The sequence below is a fragment of the Apodemus sylvaticus genome, chromosome 5 (assembly GCF_947179515.1).
Source record: "Apodemus sylvaticus chromosome 5, mApoSyl1.1, whole genome shotgun sequence".
Lineage (NCBI taxonomy): Eukaryota > Metazoa > Chordata > Mammalia > Rodentia > Muridae > Apodemus > Apodemus sylvaticus.
Genome location: NC_067476.1, coordinates 53,037,332 through 53,059,521, shown reverse-complemented (window position 1 = coordinate 53,059,521; position 22,190 = coordinate 53,037,332).

Sequence of the window (22,190 nt, the reverse complement as noted above, 5' to 3'; positions counted from 1 at the left end):
AAGTAACATCCCTCCATGGCCTCTGCATCAGCTCCTGCTTCCTGACCTGCTTGAGTTCCAGTCCTGACTTCCTTCCGTGATTAACAGTGGAAGTATAAGCTGAATAAACCCTTTCCTTCCCAACTTGCTTCTTGATCATGATGTTTTGTACAGGAATAGAAACCCTGGCTAAGACAGGAACTATTTTGTAAAGTAGCAAATTTTCTTAGTTGTAGTTTTGTTTTCCTTTCAATTTGTATAAAGAGTTTCTTGTACACAATACAAAAGACATAATCTATCATACATACCCTTATTCCTGACTTTGTGTTGTTTTTATAGAATACATATCTGTTATTTTTATTGTAATTTCAGGGGTAAACTAAGAAATGTAAGTCATGAGCAACTCTTTCTTGTTTAAGGTAGGGTCTCACTCTCTGTAACCAGGCTAGCCTTTAACTCATAATCATCCTGCCTTAGTCTTCTGAGGTATGTGCCACTAAATAGCTCGGATTGACCTCAGACTTCCTATGTAGCCAAGGATGACTCTGTACTCCTGATCCTCCTGCCTCTGCCTCTTGAATGGTGGGGTTAGAGGTATGTACAAGTGCATCTAGTTGAATCTAGTTCCTCTTGTGTGAGGAATCTAGCTCCTTCCTAATGTGAAGAACAACCCAGTCCCCATTGCCTGTCAGAGAGGTCTGTTTACAAATGGATGTAGCTAAGACCCATAGCCAATGTGTATGTATCTGATGAAGTCAATTGCTTTGAGCTATACAGTGAATACATATTTCATAAAGTAAAATTTTTGCAACCCTTTCCATGTGTACCTTCTCAAACACAGTAGAAAAATTTAACTCATCAACTGGCTGACCCACCATTCTTATCTCCAGTTTAAAATTTGTAGGCTACCACAGGCGTATTTATATCTCTTTGTCCCTAATAGGTGGGAAGCATTAAACATTCAGAGAACCTTATAGCTCATTTTTGGGGGGTGAGAATTGAATATGATTTTAGATTTTCTTTTGCTAATGTCTCAGTGAATGTTCATTTTTCACTTTCCTGACTATAGCTGGTCAACTACAGAGGACAATGATTCTTTATAGAAACTCAGAGACAAAAGGTATATAGCCCAGGACGAGCTATAAATTTTACAGTTCCATTTTAGCAGTGTTCATATCATTAATAAACTTCAAAGGCAGAAAAGATTCTTTGAAAGTGGAGTTTCGGGGTCAGAAGTGGAGTTGGCTCTAAGAATGAGCTTTCCCGCTGGATTTTTAAAGGCTTTTCTACAGCGCCATTTATTTCTTCAATTCCAAGAAAGCAAAGTGGAATTTAGTTCAATTTAAAATCTATTTATTATAAAAAGTTCAAATATTCACTCAGGAAGAGCAAAAAAATGGCGTATCTCCACATATTCATCACTTTGCAGTTTTTCTAATTTTGCTATGTATGATTTACCAGCCTTGTCTTTTGCTGAAAATGTTTATAGTGAATTTCAAACACTGACTTCACCCTGGAATCCTTCAGGACTTAGCTGACACATTTTCTTATATCACCACAGCGCCCTCATGACACTTTGCGGCAGCAAGACTTCTTATCTCTGTGACAAATGTCCGAGTCCGTGGTCATTTGGATTTGAACTTCTGGACCTGTAATGAGACAGGATACCAGGTAGACAGGTGTACTTACCTCATGGCAGATGCGGGATGGAGGGGGCAAGGCAGAGCAGGTAGGGGAGATGTTAAGAATAAGGAACATTGCCCAGACTATAGCCTCCAATGACCTACTTCCTGCAGCTAGGCCCCACCCTAACGATCCACTTCCTGCGGCTAGGCCCCGCCTCTTTTAGTTTTTCTACCTGGGGACCAGATCTACAAGAACGTGAACCTTTGAGGGTCATTTCATATTCAAACCATAACACACCCTTGGTTTAAAATGCCCTGTCCACATTAAACATTCCGAGTTCGCCTCCCCGCTGTTCAAATTGAAGTCCCAAAGAGGTTCATGTGTCACCTCTGTTTGTACACCAGGGTTCTTCAAATCCAAAGCAATTCGAAGGATGGAGAGATAGCTGAGACGGTAAAGGGCTTGCCTCACAAGCATGGGGACCTGAGCTCAGTCCCCAGGATTCATGTAAAAAGGTCAAACACAGTGGTACACATCTGTCATGCTGGCCGTGGGTAGAGATAGGAGGATCCCTGATGCTCGCGGACCCTCCAGGTTATCCTAATCCGGGGGCTTCAGGCCAGCGAGAGCCTCTCTCTAAAACAAAGTGAAGGGCTACTGAGAAACCCTGTAGCATCTGCATGTATGTACCCTCTCTCTCTCTAACAGTTCATGCTGTTCATTAAGAGACTTTTTCTTTTCTTATTCTTTGTGAGTTTTACATCATGGACCCCAATTCCACTCATGTTTCAGCCTGCTGATCTTGTAACCTCCCTCCCAAAAGAAATTAAAAAAAATAAACAAAACATAAAAAATATCTTGTCATGGAAGCTGTAGTGTGTCGCAGTGTGACCCACAACATACCCCTTTGTCCACACATCTTTACTTGCAAATGCTAATTGCCATGAGCCATTGGTCTGGTTTGAGGCCTCTGGCTTCTGCTACAGGATTAATACTCGATATCCTTTCTAATATCCTGCTGTTGCCCTGCTTTGGATCTACAGGACCAGCCCTTTCACATCCTCAGGCAATGTATAAATAAGCCAGATGCTGCAGTGGGCCAACTCCAAGCCCTGGGTCTGGGCTTGGGTGGTAGCTGAATTGGTCAGCCCACCGGCTCTCCCACGACCAGGACACTGGGGCAAGCTCTCCAGCACTGCCCCGGCCAGGTCACCAAATGCTGCAGCCTCCAAGGGTCAGGGTCAGCAAGTCCATTCTCCTGCACTCGGGGTGGCCCAGCCAAACCCATGCCACCAGGGCCAGCTCTACTGTGCTGCCCAGGTAAGATGCAGGGCCCACACTCCTAAGTGCTACAGACAGTGAGGGACAGGCCCAGCACTGCACAGCCCCTGGATATCAACATGGCCCAGGCAGCAGCTGAGTCTAGAGACTTCCACATGGTCTTTAGTGGTAATATGGGCCGTGGATGCTGACACAGACCCCTGCTGCTGCAGGGCCGTGAACCCAGACATGGCCCTCAACGGCAGCACCATCTGGGACTTCACCATGGTCCCAGGTGGCAGGACAGGCTCCTCACAGTGGACTAGTCCTCTCCAGCCTCCTGTCTCCAGCTCTGCCTCTCTTCACAATGCTCAGATTGTTCTGCTCTTTCTTTCCCTCCTGTCTCTCCACCACATATTTGCACCTGTAATGGCTTCCACTGAAGGCCGGGCATGCAGCTGGCGGGCCCCTGGGTGTCTTCCCCTGCCGGATACGCTTGGTCTGCTGACAGGCAGGTCTCTCTCAAAAGACTCTTATTAGTTAGGTGCTCCACGTTCTGGTTTTAGCTGGCATTCAAGACAGGATCTTTCATGTTTTAATTATGAAGGCTTTAACTTATTGAGGTGCAACATTTGACTTCTCTTCATGGTATGTCACACCAGGAAGTAGAAAATGTAGGATTTATCCAAGTTTAGCAATGCCAGGGCTTATCAATGAGTCCAGCTGGAGACAGACCCTTCTCTGTGGTTTCACTCTCAGGACTACAGAGGGTCTACAGAGAACACCTACTTCTTTATCTGTTCCTGTCTTAGCACCTGTGGATGTTTACAGCCTTCACCAGCTATAACGTGAGGGTTACAGCATGACGATTTTACGATTTGCTCTTTCTTTTTATTATCTGGAAATCTATAGACAAGTTTCCCCTGATCAGTTGTCAATGGGTTATTTTGAAATACAGCTCATGTAATAATGACAGAATAAACGTTTAAGTCTTCCCAGCTCCTCTGATTTTTAAGCGCTTGTCTTTGAAGCTGCTTCAACAATAATAGCTACGATGTCATTGAAAGTGGGACATAGGGCTAGTGAGATGACTCAGCAGGAATAGAGGCTTGCTGCCAAGCCTGATGACCTGAGTTCCATCGCTGGGGCTGGCAGGGGGGAGGGGCAGAGCCTGCTGCAGCAAGCAGTCCTCTGACCTCTATGCATTCTCTGTGTCACATATGCACACCACCTCCCAAATAAAAAAAAGTGATTAAACAAAGCATAAGGCCTCATCCTTTGTACCAGAATCCAATATGTCAAGAAGGCTATGTCTGTGCAATAATAGGAGAAAAGGCCATGGGTAGGTACCTGTGTAGTGTGGCTTGTTTATTTTGAAGAGTTTTGAAGGAAAAGCAATTCTATTCTATCACCATTATGTTCAGGATTATTTATTTTCACTTATAAAATAATAGCAATAATACCTCATCAACTTGCTATTCCTAGCATATGCACTTAAAGGAGCGACATGGTGGCAAAGGAGGGGTGCTAAGCATGAACATGAGCACCCCTCGAACCTTGCCTGGGCTCCACAGGTTCACAAAGTAAAAAGATTCTTCAGCAACCAGCACACAGCATCTGTCCTGGCCAGTTTTACATCGGTTTGACACTGTGTAGAGTCATCTGAAAGGAGGGAACCTCAGTTGAGAAAATGTCTCCGTAAGACGAGGCTGTGGGTCAGCCTATAGAGCATTTCCTAAATTAGTGATTGATGGGGGAGGGCCCATCCCATTGTGGGGAGGGTTTATAGTCCAGGGTTCTACAAGAAAGCAGGCTGAGCAAGCCAGGCAGAGCAAGTCAGTAAGCAGCACCCATCTCTGGCGTTTGCTTCAGCTCCTGCCTCCTGGTCCCTGTCCTGCTTGAGTTCCTGTCCTGGCTTCCTTTAATGGTGGACTACAATGTAGAAATGTGCTCCAAATAAACCCTTTCCTCTCTAATTTGTTTTTGGGTCATAGTGTTTTGTTGCACCAATAGTAACCCATGTTTTATTTTGAAAAGTGTTTAAATTAGAACGTCTCTTCATCCATTAATCGCAGTGCGCATGTTATGTACCCAAACAGTCTTATCAAGATGTTCCTGCTTTCATTGGCATCTCCGCAGCAGCAGCCAGGACTTGCTATTCCTTCTCACAGAGGCTCACTACATTTTACCACATAGAAGTAATTTGATAGTGCCGGTGATTCCAGGAATTGAGATTTCATGAGACATTGTTGGCAAGGGGCCTTTTGCTTTCTGGGATGTTTGCCAGAAAGTTTATCTGTGTCTGTCTTCACACACTTTGTTGACAATCGCTTTCTTAACAGGTGACAGGTGTGACCTCTGGTCCCTACCTTTCATCACATTTATTTTAAAACCCCTTATCTTATCCATGACCCTGCAGCAAACTTCAAACAGGTCTGACTGCAAGGAGTAAGCTTTGGCTGGAACGAGGCGGCTGGGCTTTCTGGGGACCAGGTGCAGCCTGCACTCTGTGTTGCCTTCTCAGAAGCTCCAGGGAAATGGGCTGTGGCCTCTTCCTGAGTACAGGGAATATGAACAGGAAGTAGATCTCTCTCCTTGAGAGCTGCATAGAAGACCCACGTGTTTAGACTGGAAATCCACTGCTTTCCCTGCTGAGCAGTCTTGGCAGGAGTTTTGTGGAGTCAGGGCAGAGTGCCAGTGAGGATGGAAACTGGTCCTTCTTTTTTGATTCTCTGTGTGTTTGAAACACACTATCTGCTCTGGTCTGAATCTTTTCTTTTTAAAAGGCAGAAAAAGACAGCTATCTTAGTGGTCATAGAGACTCAAAGGTCCTTAAAGACTACGATCTCTATGTTAATGTGGAGCAAACCACTGAGTTGCTCGAGTATAGTAAATGTCCCAGATGAAGTCAAAACCACAGCTACAAACTGGAATCAGGGGTGTCTGGGCATTCTCAACTTATCTCCATCGGCTCTCTGCGCACACAGCCCTTCACAGGCAAAGGCTACTTCTCCCAGAGGTGGTGGGTCTGGGATCCAGAGGCAGAAGGTTCGTTTGGAGGCTGACTTCACCATTCAAGAACTTTGTGAGCTTGCACAATACTTAACTTTTTTCCACATCAGATTCTTCACCTCTGTCAAAAAGAGTACAATCTGACACGTGGTGGTATTTACTTACAGTCCTAGTTAGTACTCAGGAAGCTGGGGAGGGGGATTTTGAGTTTGAGACCAACCTGAGCTTCACCATGAAACTGTTTCAAACAACAAACAAACAAGACCCCACAAAACCAAATCCTGGGCTTTGTATGATCCCAAACGACTATTAAGTACTTAGGACAGAGCCTGATACCACACAGCAAGCTGGCATTGCCTTCTCTTCTTCCATGATTGCTACTGACTGATGGGGTGGGGTGGGGTGGTAGGAGTTGGTGTGTACAAGGCTTACTTCACCTTACAATCTGGCTCTGTGAGTTCAGACAAGTCTTTTGTGTGTTTGTGCCCTCATTTCCTCCTGCCAAGTGTAGTTAAAAATAGAACTGATCTCATAGGACTATGCTGGTGATTAACTGAGGAACAACGGGAGACACCCTTAGCTGTTGCCTAATAGTACCAGGATTTTGGTTGTGTTATGTTAGGTCAGAGGGGAGGGGCTTAGAAATATGTCATCCCTCGAACCTCAAGGGAATGGATAACAGAGACAGAGGACACAAGATTCGTTTTATGTTTTAGACAAAGTGACAAAGACTAGAGAGTCAGCCTTCCTTACCATTGGAGGAACAAGGAAGGACTTCTATGTCTTAATACCATAGAGAATGCTGTATTGGTCTATAGAAACCTGTACGATACTGTTCGTGACCTCAGTGGGCCTCAGACACAGAGAAAGGTGCAACATCTGGAAGAAGAGACTTAGAGTTAAGCAGTGAACACAGAGATATGCAAAGTGTAGAACTCTTCCTGGAGGAGAGCAAGGAAAATAAAATTCAAGCTGCCCTGTGGTCACAGGGAGAAGAACATGGCCAGCGTAGACACCATCTGAGACTTCCAGACTTGCCCTGGCTCGAGGGAGCTTCTGGAGACTGAAGAAATGCCAAGAGCCTGTGAACTGCAGCCAGCTCTCCACTGTGCTGTTCAGAGTCTCTCCATTCTCTTGCTCAGTCACTCAGATCTTTTGAGAAGCCTGGTCTGTGTGTGGAAGCCAAATCAGGTATGGGCAAACTCAGAGGAAGAAGCTAGGTATGGTGGATCTGCCTAGGAGGAAGGCAGAGGGGAAGGAAATCTGACATTTTATTTGACTACCCAACCTGGATGTCAAAAGTTGGTAAAGAAGGAAAAGCTAAAGGGTAAAGCTAGGGTGGGGGATGAGGTCGGAGGTCACAGTGTGGCCCGGGAATGGCTCTCTCAGACGCCCTCACTCACTCATCCAAGTATTTTTTGAGCACCTGCTGTATGTTAGCTGTCATTCTAGAATTCAGCTGCATACCAGACAATACTTTCCCGTCAGGCACTTGCAGTTGGTGAGAAATAGAGGTAACAAAAACAAATAGGATAACATGATCTCCCTGGATCCTAGGATATGGATATGTTCAGCTTTAGTAAATGCTGCTAAACAACTTTCTAAAGTAGCTGTAAGGAGTTACACCCTCCCCCCTCCACCAACAGCATATGAAGATCCATGTCCTTGCCAACACTTAACATGTCCTTTTGGTTTTAGCCATTGTTTTGTATCATAGTTTAAATGATGTAATTCATGAAGTTGAGCACATTATCATAGACTTCCTTTGTTTTCTCTTTAGATTCCTCCTTCTCCTCCTTCCTCTTCCTCTTCCTCTCCCCTTCCCTTCTTTCCTTTCCTTCTCCACCATGCTTCTCCTTTTCATTTGTGATGTGTACAAATGATGCAGTGGCTGCCCAATTTATAGAAGCCAGTCAGGGAAGAGCAGGAAGCTAATATGGCTTGAGCAGAAGGAACGGAGACAGTGGTCAGAGGAATGTGGAGGGACACGTAGTCTGGTGAGTCATAGTGAGAACGTGGTTAGCATAGGAGAGTGTGGATCATAAAGGGTGTGAGAACCTGTTTAACAGGACCATTCTGCTGGACAGACTCATGATTCCCAGAGATGTTCGTGCACTAGTGCCAGGATTCTTCTGGACGAGGGAGTGAATTAACCTGATCCTCAACATTAACCTGGGTTGTCCTGATGGCCCCTGTACATTCACAAATGTCCTTATAAGGGAAGACAGACAGGGCAGATGATGAGTCAGAGAAGGCACAGTGAGATGGCTCACTCCATATCGCCAGATCTGAGCACGAGCAAGGAAGGGAGTCACCAGCTGTGCTGGTCAGTGTCATTTGTCAAGTGGACCGAATCTAGAACCACAAGGGATTCTGAGCAAGCCTGCCAGGGATTCTCTTGATTATGTTGGTGGATGTGGAAAGGCCTATTTTAGTTGTGGATGAGACTGTATAAGTGGAGAGAGAGACAGAGACGGAGACACGCAGAGAGCTGACCAGCAGGATGTCTGCCCTCACTGCTGTGCTCTGACAGTAGACATAATGTGAGCGGCTGCTTCAAACTTTTGCAGCCTTCACACCACTGCCGTAGTGGACGGTATCTTGAACTGTGAGCTAAAAGCCTTTCTCTTTTGAGTTGCTGGGATTTTTTTTTTTTTTTTTTAATCACAGCAACAGGAAAGGAGTGGGAAAGTGTGGAGAGCTTTTGGGGCTACTTGCAGGAATTTGGCAAGAATTTGACATTGGGGGGCTGGAGAGATGGCTCAGCGGTTAAGAGCACTGACTGCTCTTCCGAAGGTTCTGAGTTCAAATCCCAGCAACCATATGGTGGCTCACAACCATCTGTAATGAGATCAGACTCCCTCTTCTGGAGTGTCTGAAGACAGCTACAGTGTACTTACATATAATAAATAAATAAATCTTTTTTTAAAAAAAGAATTTGACATTGGGCTAGGACAAGAAATACAGCTGAGGAATGTGTTCTTTATATCTTGATGGGTCTTGTTAAGACCCCGACTTCAGTAATGGCACCTTTGTTTATGTTTTGTTTGTGCCTTAGCTGTTCTGTTTATGCCTTAGGACTGGCCATATTCTTTTTATGTGCCTAGAATGATATAAAAGCAGATGGGAGAAAAATAAACCTGCTTCAGCCTCAGCACTGGCTGGAGTCACACGTTATTCTGTTGTCTAATTGTCTTTTTCTTTTTAATCCTCCCTTCCTCCCTTCAGACCCTGCTGATGAACTGAGCTGGCTTGGTCAGGAAAGGTTATGGGGTGGGCTCTCAGAGCATGTAAAAGGATCACCCTGCCCACACTCTGGTTTTAGACCACTGAGATACATTTGAGATAATGCAGCTCCAGAGCTTAACTGTGTTATTCTCAGACACTAATACTATAGTAATATGTTACAGCAGCAAAAGAAAAGCAATGTATCCATTATGGGTGATGTATTGAACATGCAGTCCAGAAGACATGTCTAAAGAAAAGAAAGTACAGTTAAGAGGGTTTTTTAAAAAAAGATTTATTTATTTATTTATCTATTTATTTATTATGTATACAGTATTCTGTCTGCCTGTATGCCTGCACACCAAAAGAGAGCATAAGATCTCTATATAGAATGATTGTGAGCCACCATGTGGTTGCTGTGAATTGAACTTGAGGACCTCTGGAAGAGCTCCGCTGAACCATCTCTCCAGCCCCAAGAGGGTTTTTGATTAGCCAGATAAGAGACAGAGGTAACTCAGGTCAGGAAGAGTAGGAGAAATTGAGGCAGAAAATTAGGCAAGAAAGTAAAAGTAATGTCATGGAACATTTAAATGCCCTGCCCCCAATTTCATCCTCATAAGAATCAGGGGGTGAAGGCACTTCCTCAATATAGGCAGAGGGGCAGCAGGATGCACACCAAGATTCCAGGAAATCAGAACTCCTTGATGTTACTCTTGAGTTCTTAAAATTATATTGAATGTCCTTATTTTGAGTTGTTTTTTACTGTGCTTCGGAAGGGCCAGCCAGAGGGAGAGAGCAATATCTGTGTGTTCTCTCAGGAATGTTTAAGACTCAGGGCACAGAATCTAGACTTTGGTCCCTCACAAGATGGATGTCTCTCTCCAATGTAGTCCACAGAGTTTAGATGTTATTTAGCTAAGGAAGTCTCTGATAGTGAAAACAACCAGCAAGGATACAGCCAGGTACTGTTGTAACTGACACTGACTCAAGGAGCTAACCTGGGAATGTCTCTGTCTCTAAGAAAATGCATCACAGGGCTGCTCTGGGACGATGTGGAATTATTAAGCTTACGTTATTAAAGTTTGCTCATAGACTGGTCCCCTGGCTGCTCTGGGGACAAACAGGACTGGGCTCATGGTCCAGGGCACTCAGCTGACCCAGGGGCAGATCTCGCACCCAAAGGTGTGTGTGGATGCCAGGAAGGCTCAGCCCAGGGAAGCTGGGAGCAGGGATATGTCACCTCAGTGTCAGGGAACACTCAGCTGTCCCTGCTGCTGGCTCTAAAGGTTACTTGGGAAAGTTGAGTTGGTTGCCCCACTTTCCCCAGCTTCCGAGTTTACAAGGGAGGGAGAGACAAAGGCATTCAGTGGAATTTTCTAGGCTTTTCGGGATGGTCAGTTTTGAGATACACCAGTTCTTGAGGCAAGGCCTGAGCCTGCTTTGTTCTCCAGTTTCTCTACAGTGCTTCCACTGCAGGTGGCTCGGTTGCCCAGGCTGTTGCGAAGCTAAGAGAATTCTCCTCAGTTCCTTACTTTCTCTTGAATAGTTCAGTTTCAGATATGTTCAGAAAGGGCATTCAACACCATCTCATGGACGCTGGCGGCCTCTGGATTAGGTTCTCGCTAGAGCAGTGGTTCTCAACCTTCCTAATGCAGTGACTCTAATACGTACAGTTCTTCATGGGGTGGGACCATAACATTATTTTGTCGATACTTCATAACTATAACTTTGCTACTGCTATGAATCCTAATGTAAATATTTGTGCTTTGCAGTGGTCTCAGGTGACCCCTGTGAAAGGCTCATTCGACCTCTAAAGGGACTGAAGAGGCCCACAGGCTGAGAACTGCTGTCCTAGAGTGTGTTTTATGAGACTTAGGAGACAGTGGCACACTGGTAGGTATTAGGGTTTCCCCATTTTTGTGGGCGTGGAAGGCCTTGCGGTCTCTAAAGGGGGAATGCAGCGGTCCTTGGAACTCTAGTGGCTGTTCCATCTTTGATCCACACGGCAGACTTAATAGACACCAACTCATGAGCACATTACCACTTAAACTTCATTTTCTCATTCGCAGAATTAAGTCATTATATCCTCGAGGGAGGGGCACGGGAGGCCACGCCACAGCGTTGGCTGTGCAGTATGCAGTCACTATCACTACAGGTAGCAGATTGAGTTTAACAAGCCATATGGGTTGTAATTGTCCAAGTATGATTATTTCATAATGTTTGTTCATTTTTATGTCTTATATTATGGTTTGTTATTATTCCATTTAATTACAGCGTGAGTTCTTTCTCTAGGTGTTGTTGGAAACCCTTAGGGATTTTAATATTCCCCAAATGACAGCAAATGACCTCTCTGTGTTTCTAGACTGTATCTGGGACTCCTTCCTACTGGCGGAAGGGCCATGAAGGAATGATGTGACTGTGGAGCAGATGGTGCATTCGTCCGTTGCTGAACTCTGCTCGCGGCCCAAAGGAAGACTTGATACTGAAGGTGCTATAATGGCTTTCTGCTCAGTTTGTTGTAAATTCTAAATGGGGTGATCGAAGGCCGTAACGAGCAGTGTTGTTGGACGCCTCTGGCTGCAACATCTGGTGAATGCCTTCACTGGCTGACAACTGTTCGTCTTGGCCTCGAGGGAGTAACACCCAGACCTCTGGCTTTAAGTAGGTTGCAGATTAGGCTAGAAGCAAGAATCACTAGTTCATGTGTCATGAAGAAGAAGAAATACCCCCATAACTTTGTTTCTAGTATTAACAAGACAATCGGTAAAGGCAGACCTTGTGTGTGCTGCTATGGAAGCACTTGAAAGCCACATTTTTATTACAGGTTTTTAGTTCAGGAATTTAAATTGATATTCTAAGCCTCGTGTAGCCTCTCTCAGAGACAAATCCAAATTGCTAACAGCACCAGGGAAATCTAGAAAAATTGGCTTACTGTCCCGAATTAGAGAGGCTGACGCTGCAGACAGAGCCAGTTTGCTAGCTGGAGATGACGGATCACGGGAGGAGACCGTGGCCCACGGCACTGAAAGCTCCATTAGCCAGTAATTTAAAAGCACTACAATTTAAGAAACAGGAATAATAGAAATAAGATATCTAGAGTAAATGTTCCTGTCACTAAGGTTATGCTAAGGTCCTCGCAGACTAGTTCTTGGGTGATTAACATGTTCCTCGAAGACTAGTCCTTGGGTGATTAACATATTTAAAATGAGAATAGAAATAAGATTCTAGGTAAAAAATTATTACAAGTTTAAAAAAATTTAAATAGCATTCTTTCTTATCAGTTTTATAGTCATTAAAACAGCATTTTTAAATCAATTATCCGTATTTATTTTCTTTGCCACTTAAAAGAGTATTACTGCTGGTGTGCATGCAGGGATGTGGGAATATATATATATATGGGGGGAGGGGCAGTACAACCCTGTGATGCCACCTCCAGAAATAAACTTTGCTAGTGCCCAGAATTTGTAGCTAGGGAAAAATGGGTTGAACTGTTCATGTGTGCCAAAAATGTGTGTGTGTGTGTTAGAAAACAAGGTTAGCTCATTAGATATAATTCTTCTACAGTGAACAGCCTTGGTAGTCCCTCTCCCTTTGTCAGGTTAAAAGGGAGAGGCAGATTTAGAAAGATAACAGAGCGGCCTCAGGTCCCCCAGTCATAAACAGCAGAACTAGGGTTTGAATCATCTCCCTAATATATTCATCCGTTTTTGACCATGACCTCTACTTAGAAAGTCATTATGCTTCTTGCTTTATTTACTGAAGTCACTATCCCACCCCCCAGTCCTGATCCCAGAATATCTTTGTGTGTCTCACAGATGGGTCACAGCACACAACTGTATTTATAAGCTCACATAATACAGCTTTAGTTATGAGTATAATATCACAAAATCATAGTCCAGATGCTACCAAGAATGCTGGGACAGAATGGAAGAGACTATAGCATGCTATCTGGGATTCAGGACAACTCTGTCACTCTTGAGGGACGTGGTCAAGATGTAGAATGTTTATGAGACTCAGTTTCCCTTACTGTTAACAGAACATTAGAGTAAACGATGTCCAGGGTTCCCATGTTATAAGGTGCAGCATTTTAACAAGGTGGAAAACACAGGTTATATGTGGAAATGGTCCTTATTGTTTCCATGTCTCTGTTCGTGCTAATAAACACACACTTTGTTTCAAGACAAGCAAACAGTATTTTAATACAGTTTGAAGGCAGTAAGAGGCAAATGGTGGGCCTGAGAAGTCTTCCTTTTCCAAGGCTAGGATTCACCCCTCTGGGAAGGGCCAGAGAGGCTAGCGACTGCCAGTTTTCCTGAAAAAGGACTGCAGAGTGGTTTTGCCAAGAACTCTGTGTCAGCCTGGCCCCAGTCCTGAGTGGCTTGTTCTTGCCTGCTCTTGCCAACTGCCGCTTTCTGCTCTAGCTGTTTGGAATCTGGGCCTGGCAATCTGGGTCTGCCTTGGCATGCCTCTCGTATGTCTCTTTCTGTGTGTGTGTGTGTGTGTGTGTGTGTGTGTGTCTTCAGACTCAGCATGTCATAATGGAGAGGAGTAAAAACAGTGGTCATGTGTGGGGCTTCTGCTTTCCCTGCGCACTGCCAACTCCTGACCCCAAATTTGACTCTCCCTCCTCAATTCATTTTTGCAGTTGAGCCAGCAAGAGAAGCATCAGAGAGAAAGCAGAGACTGCCCACAGTCTAAGCCAGCCGGTGGTAAGAACATTGATCTTAGCACATCTGGAGAACTCCACGGGTGTTGCAGGATATTTGATCACTTCAAACCCTGAGATTGTGTTGTTTACTGGAAAAACCTGTTTTTAGTTGTGGCATGGCTCAGCATACACCTTTTTTTTTTTAATTAAAATTTATGTATTTGTTTTATTTATATGAGCTGTAGCTGTCTTCAGACACACCAGAACAGGGCATCAGATCCCATTATAAGTGGTTGTGAGCCTCCATGTGGTTGCTGGGAATTGAACTCAGGACCTCTGGAAGAGCAGTCAGTGCTCTTAATCACTGAGCCATCTCTCCAGCCCAGCATACACCTTTAATCCCAAACAATAATGGTAAAGTTTAGTTTGCACCCATGTTAGAAAGTGATGTCTATTTGAGTGGCAGACAAATCAAATCAGAGACATATTTGACAGAATAGGGTATGGCCAACTCTCAGGAGAACAGAAGGGAAAAAAGAAGAGAGTATTTAAGAAAGCATCGTGGAGAAAGGAGGCCGTTTTACTGAGAGAGTTTTACAGAGACAGTTGAAGAGAGAGCAAGCTCGACACAGGTGAGACAGAAGAGCCAGAGAATGAGGCGGAGCCAGAAGATTAGAACAGATCGCCAGAGTTAGTATGAGGACAAGCAGAGCAACTCAGTGAGAAACTGACAGAAGCCAGATCAGTCAGCCTGGAGAGGCGTTTGAGCCAGACCAGCTGAGTTGAACCAGCCGGCCAGCGTTCAGACAGAACTAGGAAGGGGTGAGCTTTTTCAGCAACAAGTCTCAGAAACTGAATACATTCTGGGCCTAGATTGGATTGAACGGAGGCTACAGACTTGCAGGACTAGGTCTAGATTAGCAGCCAGCCTCTGAGATAACAATTACATCAGGTAAATAATAGATGCTTGTACACATGGGCATTCTGCCTTCTGCTTCTTGGAACTTTGCCTGTAGGGGATGCTACAGGGATTGAAGGGATCGAGGCATTGAGGTCTCACCTACTGTACTTGTGGCTCCCTTGTGTATTGGAAGCATCTGAGTGTGTCTGTGGGGCCTGTTTGGATCTGGGAGACAATAAAAATAATGCTGGCAAAGTTGCACCCTCCCATAGGATAGCCCAGGTCCTGTAGCCTATAATGACCTTTTTGTGCCTGGGCTTTTCAACTGTCAGTAAAAATGAACATTTCCTATGATTTCCAAGTTAGCCTCAGATGACTGGGAGAAAAAATAGTATAGATAACATAGCCTATAAACTTGTAGGACTTGTAGACTTGACATTTTTTCTTATTTTGGGAGAGGGTAGTGCTTAGATTTGAACTCAGGGGCATGAGCATGCTAGGCAAAGGCTCTAATATTAAGTTCTATCCTTAGCCTGGCTATTTCCTTTCTTATTGGCATCTGTTTGCTCTTGAGTTGATTTTTGTTGTCCTTTTGCAAAGCTGGGATCTATGTCAGGGCTTTGTGCAAAGTAGTTAAGCTCTGTACCACTGAACTTACTATGTAGTCCGGGCTGACCCTGGATGTGAACCTGTCCTGCTCCAACTTGCTAAGTACTGGGTGGCAGACCTGTGTCGCCAGGCCTGGTTCTTCATTCTCTGGCCACTTTGATGATTGCCATAGGCAAAGTTTCAGTAGTTGATGATTAAGTTAGTGCATTTGATGTGCCTACTAGGAAGACAGAGATTGGCAAGAAGACCCCTGCTGTCTCAGAATTTAGTTATGACAGAGAGCAAGCCAAGTGGTGTCAAACCCAAAGCAAGACATGCCGAAGATATCTAAGAGAACACCAAAGGTTCGGGTCCACCAAGTCTACTGTTCAGCCCACAGTGTGCCAGGCACAGGGACGCCTACTGAACACAGGGGAGATCCGGTTCAGCCTCAGACATCCCAGTCTGGGATGGGATGACGTCACAGCCCAGCTGGATTTCAGTGTCAACAATTTAATGTCAACAGTAGCCAACTTACAACATCTAGGAGTTGTGCTGCTTCTTTGCTTCCTAGTTATAAAATGTGGTGATGTGGTAACTACAAATCTGTACAGCGAGGCCAGCACCTGTGAGTCGCATTGCTTCATCTACACAGCTATTTGCTGTTAGTCAGTGAGCAAACCTTGGTGAAATCAGCGCAGGATATCACAACGCCTTATTTCCATTCTGTGGAAACCCCTAGAGCATAGGGAGATGCAGTTATCCAGGGGCTGCAAGTTCTAGACTCACCCTCTGCCCTCCCTGTGGCTGCCCCGCCCCCACACTAAAGCGACCAGCTAATATCATTTCACATCTGGAGTGGGATGGGTGAGTGTAATTCTGCCTGTAACACTCCCAGCAGAGGGGCAATCTCGTAAGCTTTTGAGGGGATAGAGAGTGACAGTAGACAGATGGGCCCATTGACAAGTGTGTCCCCTGGTGGTGCTCCTGTCACAACTGAATTACTCTGTCACTTGTGATGTCTCTAAGTCAGGCTGAGCCAAGAAGAGGAAAGGCGAGTGTTTCTACTGATTCACAGTCACCGGGAAATGACTCTGGAGTGGGGGCGGGGAGGGAGAGGTGTGTGTGTGTGTGTGTGTGTGTGTGTGTGTGAGAGAGAGAGAGTTTCATCACTTTCTAGGAGTGCAGAGCAAGGGCAGGCTGGAGAAGGCGGGGAGCAAACCATTGCTGCTGGCGGTGAGGTGATTTTGCTGATTTGGTGTTTCTTGCTGAGTCAGGCTCTCTCCTGTACCCTGCCCGTCTATGTGGAAGGAGCCTGGCTTGGGGCTTACTCGTGCTGGATGGCAGTCCTCTTAGTCAGCCATGCTGCCTCCATAAAGGGTACTTTACTGCATCTGTGCCTGGGAGCCCTCACCTGCCAACCGCCAGTGCCCGCCCTGTTAGGAGAACATCCACTCAGAAACTTCCCGGTCCTACGTTGCTGGGCCATGCTGCAGGGGCAGGTCTCCAAACGCTCCAGGAGACTCTTGCGCGAAGGGAGTGGCCGTCTTATCTGTGTCGTTGTCACAGTCTCTGGACTTGACTGTGATTCCAGTCCTAGGCAACGTGGTGGCATCCAACAGGGAATGAATGTGGCCTGGAATGTACTAGAGCGGCTTCAGAGGCAGGCCTGGAAGACGTTAATGTGATAAACATGTTTAGAGTCACGTTTTAATCTGTCTCTGTGTGTCTATCTGTCTGTGTGTCAAACTATCATCTTTATATCTATTTGGGGAGACTATTTAAAAATGTTATTTTACATTCTCCCTCCTCCCCCACCCCCCCCATCCCCCCACCCCCCGCTCCTCTGTGTGTATACTTGCTTGCTTGACTATTCCAGGACACAGGCCGTCTGACTTGGTAGCCTGTGCCTTTGCCCCTGAGCCGTCTTGCTAATCTCATAGCTATTCATAGCTATTTTTGTATTGCCCATTACATTCTGTTTCATTAAAGGTTTTTTCCCCCTATTATCCCAGCAGTTCCTCTTTGCTCACTTTCTATGTAGACATTCTGTGATCCCCCAGGATAAAGTTTCTAAGGTATAAAGGCTGTTTGGCTAATCAACCTAACAGATACTTAAATCGTTCCTACTGTAGTCTAGGAATCTGGCAGTGACTAAATGTTCATCTTGACACCCACAAACCCAGTGACCTGTCTGGCTAGGCTCACCAGGAAATGCTGGTCGGCTCTCAAGGAGCTGCTCTCAACTTGGCAAACATCTCCACACTGGGACGATGCTGAGTGGGAGATATGCGTATTGGCTTATGTGGGTGGGTTTGAGAATCTAAATATGTTGTAGGGCTTAAATTCTGTTTGTAATAAGCAGTGCTTGATCTATAAAAGTGGAAGCTGTCATGCCTCACGATCCTATTGGCTCTGGGACGTCCTCATTAATCACAATCATGAACTTATTATTTGTCCTCCTCTCGTGATCGCTTACAAAATATGGCAGCCATTTTAATGTGTATGCACGGTATGTTTTCAATTACAGAGGCTTTAAAATGGCAGCTCTATGCTTCTACTTGGGTGTGCATTTAAAGCGTTTTCTTTTACTTTTTATTTATGGAAAAATTGAAATTTAAAGGAATAAGGGATGTGGTAACAGAAAATCTACTTGTTCACCATCAACCTCAAGAACCATCGTTAAGGTCGATCACGCTACATCTGTAACTCTTTCTCCTCTCTCCCCTTCACGGTTTTGTTTTGTTTTGTTTGATGCGCCATTTCATCTGTGGACACTTCGGCACTCACAGGATGTGCAGAGCCTGGCACCCCCTGTGGCTTGCTGCCTGGCCCTGAGGCGTTGGCGTTTGTGACTCTGCACATGCTCTCTCCCTGTCTTCCTGTCCTTACTTCTCCAGCGAGTCCTTTGTCTTGCAGCCTGGGAATGTCCCGGCCACACTGCATGGCCACACAAAGCTTTATCTTTCTCTCCCGAGCGAGCTGAGTTTTCTCTTCTGTGGGCATGACTCCATCTCTGCACACACTGGAACACGCTGATTCACTCTGCTCTCTCCGTGTGCAGCTTGCTGAAAACGGTTTTCAGGGTTTACCTTGAAATGAACGATGATCTGTCAGTCATAGGTCCACTTACTCCAGGCTTTGCAATCTCATGCCTGAACGTTGAAAGGCAAGTAAACCAAAGTTATTACAATAATTCGAAGCAGATGCCTTGGTCTAAACCGCCACTGGAACCTGCCCTGCCGTTGTTACCGAGGTCCGCAGTGGTAAGGCCCACATATCATCCACAGGGAAATCCTTTAGGATTAGTGACTTTCGGGCTGGAGAGATGGCTCAGCGGGTAAGAGCACCGACTGCTCTACCAAAGGTCATGAGTTCAAATCCCAACATCCATACGGTGGCTCACAACCATCTGTAAAGAGATCTGACACCCTCTTCTGGTGTTTGAAGACAGCTACAGTATACTTACATATAATAAATAAATCAATAAATAAATATCTTCAAATAGTATAAAAAAAAAAAGAAAGGATTAGTGTCTTTCCCAGCGATTGCAGTGCATGAGGCCTTTTGGTCATTGGCAAGCTACCTTTCTCAGAGACATCTTAGTAGAACTCAATATGGAGAAACGATGTTTCTGGCTGTGTTGGTCTGCATAGTGAAACTAGATGACAAGAACATATAGAATACATAACCATTATACAGATAAGTCATACAGCACACATCTATTATATTCATCAGTATTATGCTATATACTATACTCATGATATTATGTAATGATATAAACATGTTCTTGAAGAGGACCCAGGTTGGGTTTCCAATACCCACATGGGCTGTAATTCCAGTTCTAGGGTATCAAATGGCCTCATGAGTGTAGTGCTCTTAGATACACAAAGACAAACTCATATATTTAAATTTTCTTTTAAAAATTTAACCTTTAAAAATATAGAACAGATGACAGCCTTATTACTACTGTTGTTAGTTTGAGCCAAGGTCTTACTCTGAAGCCCAGTCTAGCTCGGATTTGAACCCCCTTCTGCCTCAACCTTCCTGGATGCTGGAACTGTGATCATGTGTCACTATGCCTGGCAAGAGAATGGCTTTTAAGTAGTTTAATCTTTTATTCCTTTATGAGGTGTTGATGCAGTTTAGCACCATCACCAGGATAGTTGATGTTTAATAATATTCCAGATCAGTTCTTTGCAGAGAACAGTTTTAGTGTGCTCAGAGCTGAGGTCTCTATGATAATGGGCATAACTATGTCCAATCAAAAGCAGACTTTCTTGGTGCATACCTCAAATCCTATCACACGAGAAGCCTAGGCGGGAGCATTTCCTGTTTGAGGTCAGTCCTGGCTATGTAGGGAGACACTATATAGTTTGACAAAGCAAAGTAACAAAAGAAAACACAGGAAAGGAAACCTCTGAATCCCTTTGGAAAGGGCTGGTGTGAGCTGGAGACTGGCCTTAGACTAGGCTTGGCTCCTCCCTGGACGGTGAGTGAACTTGTTCAACCATCCAGTTGCTTCTATTTCACCTTCCCGAAAGTGTAACACATCACTGTCTCCATCTGTGTTTGGCCCCCGGCTGTGGCCTGTTACCTCATCACAAAGGGAAGAGTTAGGACTTGGAGTAGTGTCTTTAGCTGTACTGGTCGTAGAGAAAAGGCCTGGATTAGAAGAAACACTCAGGGGCTTATGGATTTTCTCATCTTTAGCACGAGATGGAAATTTTCGATTCCTTAAGTTCCCTGGGAATTTGTTGTTGAGATGCCTTGGACACCATAGACAAAGACTCAAAGCATAAGGCAACGTTATTATTTAGGTAATATCAGGGGCTAGGTTATTTGAGTGGGAGATAGGTGAGCACCTTAGTTAAGGGTGCAGACTCTGGCTCAGACCATCGGTATTTGGCATATCCTGGGTAAGCCACTGAAATGCTTGGAGCCTTAGTACCTTCTGCGAGATGAGAGGCTGACAGTAGAATGTCCGTATCAGTTACGGGGCTGGCGGGGATGGGGGTGGCAGTAACAGCGATAGCACAGGCAGAAGTCTGTTTACTTGGCATGAACACCCAGGCTGACAGATAAATAGTAACTAGACCAGGTCTCTTTGCTTCTCCCTATTGCCTATACTTGCCTGTGATATCTGGCATTGAAAACCATCACGTCATAAAGAAACTGATGGGATGAAAACCTTTGATTATTTCTTCCTCTGCTTCATATTTCTTCCTCTGATTCTTCTTGTCTTCCTCTGCCACCATCATAAACTCATCATGGAATCGGGGGCACCCTCAGGCACTGAAGCTTGTAGCTGGAGGGGTTTCCTGGTCCTGCTTTTACAAGCAGGCTTCCAAGAACAGCAGATTGCTGTGCGTGCGTGCGTGCGTGCGTGCATGCGTGCGTGCGTGCATGCATCTGACTTCAGTTTATGGTTCCGGGGCTGCGGGGTAGGGCCAAGTGTGTCTGCTTTACTTGAGTTTTCTTTCTCAAGCACATACACATTCCATTATTCTGTGATCAGGCTTTTCCTGGTATGTAAGAGCATGTTGAAGACTACTACTACCTAAACATAAAAAGAAAAGAAAAGAAAAGAAAGAGAAGAGAAGAGAAGAGAAGAGAAGAGAAGAGAAGAGAAGAGAAGAGAAGAGAAGAGAAGAGAAGAGACGGGAAGGGAAGGGAGGGGAGGGGAGGGGAGGGGAGGGGAGGGGAGGGGAGGGGAGAGAAGAGGAGTTCCCAACCCTCCTCCAGCCTGATTTGGCCATTTAACATATTATGCAAATAAAATCAAGCGCCATCTTTGTGATATCTCTCCCATAGTGAGCTTTGCTTCATTTTAGGCTGGGTTCAGTCAAGTGTTTCCTAACCTCAGCCTGGCTCTCCCATGCCTTTCATTTTCTTTCATTTTCAAGTGTAATTATGGCAAGAAGACTTCATCATGTTATCCGAACCATAGAAGCATCGTAACAAAGGATTTTTTTTAAAATAGTCTCCCATTTCAAAGATTATGTCCTTATAATACCTCACTCAGACTGAGCCCAGACAATGTTTATGCTGGGTGGTGCTGTCAGTGGTTGGCTCCCAGAGACAGTTGGCAAAGATAGAGGTTCACATTACGACACACAATCTGTGTAGGGACATCTTGCTGTGTGCCTCCTTGTTGTTCGCCTCACTCTGCTTTATATTCTGCTGGGGAGTGGTGATTTTTACAGCATCATAGAAGTGTAATCTTCACTCCATTTTTTTAAATTTAATTTAATTTCTTTTACTTTCTCACTTTACATCCCGACCACTGACCCCACTCCCCGTCACCCTCTCCCACAGTCCTCCCATCCCCAACTCCCTTTCTGCTCTGAGCAGATAAGTCCCCCTTGGGTGTCTCCCTTACCTGGTACTTCAAGTCTCTGTGAGACCAGGTGCTTCCTCTTCTGCTGAAGCTAGACAAGGCAGCCCAGTGAGAACATACTCCATGTACAGGCGACAGCTTTTGGGATAGCCCCTGCTCCAGTTGTTCAGGACCCACGTGAAGACCAAACTGCACATCTGCTACACATGCATGGAGAGGCCACACACTAGTCAAATCTTTTTTTCCCGCCCGTATGTGTCATTTCAGGTACGAGGTCTTTAGATTTGAGGTATTTTCTTATTTTGACAATGTTCCTGATTCAGAATTGGAGAGTCTAAATATCTGGCAAATGTCTGAAATTCTGACTCATAATAAAGACAATCTTAAAACAGTGTTCTATCAGATCTTAGCTCTGAAATAAAGTAGGTGGCACCCTATAGAAGGTACTAAGACAGCTACAAAGGAACTGAGTAAATTATGTTGAAGTAGTTTACAAAATTTCCTTCCACACAGTGACATACCCTAGTGTCATCTATTCACACAGTTTTGTTGTGGCATTTACATAACATATCTTCATTCTAAGTAATTTAGGGACCAGGTGGAGAGGCTTA